Raw genomic sequence first — 4,075 nt, 5'->3', positions numbered from 1 at the left:
AAAAAAAAAAAAAAAAGAAAAAGAAAAAAAGACCTATATGATGCCATATATACTAGGCGACAATTTTCCCCCCCTAATGATATAATGCCAATTCTGTACTATCGAAATAGGCCACTAAATTTAACATAACATGATTTTAAGTATCAATATCATATCGACTAATATAGAAAGCCAATGAGTGTTCAAGAAGTGCTGCACTTAATTGATAACAGGTTATCTGAAGAGGATGGAGTGGCAGCAATCGCCTTCTAAGTGCTTCTTCTATACAACATGCTCAATCTTATTGGAACCTTTGGCTAGTGGTGCATTAGAATGAGACAAATTGATAGAAGAGAAATGCTAGAACGTGTATATATATATATGCCTCTTCTTCTTTATTTATTCTGATTATTTTAGTGTGAGCCATTCATTTACCCAATAGCCAAAAAAGTTATAAATTTGATACGACCTGAAAGAATTCAATCACATAACCTGACTTATAAGGTGAGAGAACTCAAGGCTATATTAATCCACATCAATTTTATTTTAAAATCAAAGTGGGATTAGCCTTCCATATGACTGATATGAGATCGTAATATATCATCATGCTTTTAAACCCAATATCCACGACAGTTCACTCCATATCAGGTAGCATTTTCTAAAGGGCTTTCACTATGCTCAAAGGTTTTTGCTTGTCAGTAAGTAATTCTTTTTTAACCGCTCTCACTCTGGCATCAGATCGCTCCTTCCACCTATGAATTGAGTTGATGATCAACTGTTTTAATACCATTGATACGGATCAATAACTCAATCCTATAAACCGAATTACAAGATGAGAGAACCCAAGTCTATATTAACCCACATCAAATTTCTTTTAAAAATAATGTAAGATCAGACCCATATAACTAATATAAAATCATAAAAGAATCCTTAAACAGCGGAAGAAACAAAAATCTAGGGAAATAAAAATCTTTCTATTCATCGGAATATGAAAACATTGCTGCAACCGGACACTCCACCTTTGAGCTTTTCTTTTGTAGTCAAAGGTGATGAGATATGCAATCAGTTTCCCTTTTCCTGTCATAAAATATTTGTTATTTTCTTTTGCTCTTTTTTGGATTCCTATGGTTACTGTGCTTGGGATCTACTTTGCTTGGGATCCACTTGACGTATTAATTTTTTTTTCTTTATCTATTTTCTTTAGAGAGTACTTAATTAGTATGAACTCAAAGCTCTAGAACTTCAACTTCTAAGGCATCGTTTGATGATATTCTGTTTCTGTCATTTCAGCGTTTTCTTATTCTCAAAAACAGAGGAACAACCTAAAAACGTTTGATAAAATTGTTATGTTTCACCCGTTTCTAAAAACATAAATCAAAATTTATGTTTATTTACAATTTTAGAAATGACAAAAGTCATTTCTAGAAACGAATATGAGAGAAAAAAAAAAGTTGTTGTGCCCAATAAATTTATCAATTATTTAAACCTAAAAAGATGCAACCGAACCCTCTCTCCCTTTTGGGCATCCGATAATACTATTGGGTTTTTTAGTGGTATTATGTCTGCAAAAAATGTTTTGAGAAACAGGTTTATCAAACACCAAAAAATCCGTTTTTATTTTCGAAAATGTGAAAAGCCGTTTTTACTATTTCTAGACACAGAAACAGTAGAAACATTATCAAACGATGCCTGAGAGTGCTACATAAATTAAAAGAGGTAAACATTTTCTCTCTGTTTAATTGATCCTATTGTATAGAATCAATGATTTAGTTTATGGTATCACTGATAACAATGTCAATACTTATCAGCCTTATCAAGTAAATACGGTATCAAAACATCATTTTTGTAATAAAAGAAAATAAATATTAATACCATATTGGTCATTCCATCCATATTGGTCACGACTGATATAAATATGAATTGATTAATACGATTGATTCAATACTAATACTTAAATCTTGGTTAAGAGTACCTGTTGTTGGGCAGTTAGAATGGATTGTTAAGGGAAGAAACTACTAATACAGGGGTGAGAAAAACCCCATTAATAAGGTTATGTTTGAAAATACATGAGGCACAATAATGATATGAAAACTAAGAGTGTTATTGTTATTTTTTGCAAACTGGATTTATTATACTTATTTTGAAAAGACTCAGTGTTTTTCTAATCATTCTATGATAACATTGAATATATTTTAATCACTTACCCAAAAAAGATTATATTTTGATCAAACCTTTATTTTTTATTTTTAAGAACAAGTTGATGAAGTCCTTTTGGCGAAATTTGAATTATTTGATATATATTTTTTTTTTGAAAAAATAACTGGTTAACAGGGCAGAATATTTATCTCTCTCTCTCTCTCTCTCTCTCTCTCTCTCTCCCTGTAGGGTAGAAATCGTCTGAAATTCTCATCTCGTACAATTCCATACAATTCCACCCTAAACGGCTGACACGTATAAATATTCCATATCTACGGTTCAGATTAATCAACCATAATACAATGTTAATCAACCATAATACAACCATAATACAATCTGAACCGTAGATATAGAATATTTACACGTGTCAGCCATTTAAGGTGGAATTGTATGGAATTGTACAAGATGAGAATTTCAGACGATTTCTACCCCTCTCTGTATGTATATATGTACGGTAAATTTGAGCATAATAAAGATATGGACCAGGTCATTTGGACTTCCAGGATCCAAATTGAGCCTAGAAAATTCGAAGGTTTATGCCTTTATGTGATACAACCTTGGGAAATTCTAGGTTTCTCTAAAGGTTTTCCCACTTTCAAAAGTTAAACTAAAGTGGTCAATGGTTGTCCAAGAATGGAGCTTCGAGAACAGCTAAATCTTAGTTTTTATTTATTTATTTATTGGTGCTTTTCAAAACAATGGGTGATATATGGTAGAACCCAAATTCCTGATCCTCAAAAGTGATTTCTTATTCTATTCTAGAATAGAATAAGTGGTTATTACCTCAATTATTAGTCATTAGGAATATAAGCATGCCCCCCCTTAGCCAATCATGTCACGCTTGTAAGCATAAAATATAATTAAGGAATTAACTTAAATCAAATATATAAAAAGGTAGAAAAGAAAGAAACCATTGGAGGAAGATTCAGTGGGCAGAAGGATAAAGACATGATTCAATTCCAAGTTTATGAAAACAGCCAAAACAATAGGAGGAGAGATATTTCTATGTAGATTTGTCTAAGGTACATATTACTAACATTTTGGACTTTGATTACTATTTTTTTTTTTTTATGCACATTATTTTTTTCTTTTCCACTTGATATTCTTATAAATATCTTATTAGATTTGATAAGAATAATAATTAAATATTTAGACAATATTAGGTAAAATACCGTCCACTTTGGGATCCAACTCAAAACTATTTTTTTGGGTAACGAATTCAGCTCAAAACCTCAAAAGCATTACAAGGAGGAAATTCAAGGGGAATTGCGACACATCCAATATAACAAATAATCAATATGGTAACAATCTTCTTTAACTCTCACTAGTTCAATGTTCCCCCTTATGTGTAGCTTCTAAGGATTTAGTTCTCGATATCGGTATCTGTATTGATCTTTGCTAATATTGATACGATATTGATCTGGGATTGACTGTATCAGTCTTGATCAATCAATATTATTCCTATTTTTCATTAAAACTAGGGTTTAGACGATTTTACACTTGATACAAATATGATACTCGATCCTAGATCGGCGAGGTATCTAGATCGGTCTCAATTGATATCAATACAATACGACCGATTCAATACCAATACCTAAAATCATGGTAGCTTTAGCATGTGAATATATATCTTAAGAAAGACAACAGACTTGACTTTAGTACCATGCAAGAATCCAACCCCAAAAACTAGTCTATTAGGTGAAGGCTAGGAACACAAGCATATGAAAATGTGAAAATCCCTCCTAACATATGTGGACTATGGTATTGAACCCTTGATTAGAGAGCATTAATCAACTTACCAAAGTCATTGAATGAAGTGTATCAAAGGCAAAGGCTTTACTTCAACGAACAAAAATAATAATAAAATACAGTTATCCATAGCCTTTTTTTTTTTTTTTTT

Source organism: Macadamia integrifolia, chromosome 5 (genome assembly GCF_013358625.1).
Source record: "Macadamia integrifolia cultivar HAES 741 chromosome 5, SCU_Mint_v3, whole genome shotgun sequence".
Lineage (NCBI taxonomy): Eukaryota > Viridiplantae > Streptophyta > Magnoliopsida > Proteales > Proteaceae > Macadamia > Macadamia integrifolia.
Note: the sequence above shows the minus strand (reverse complement) of the source record.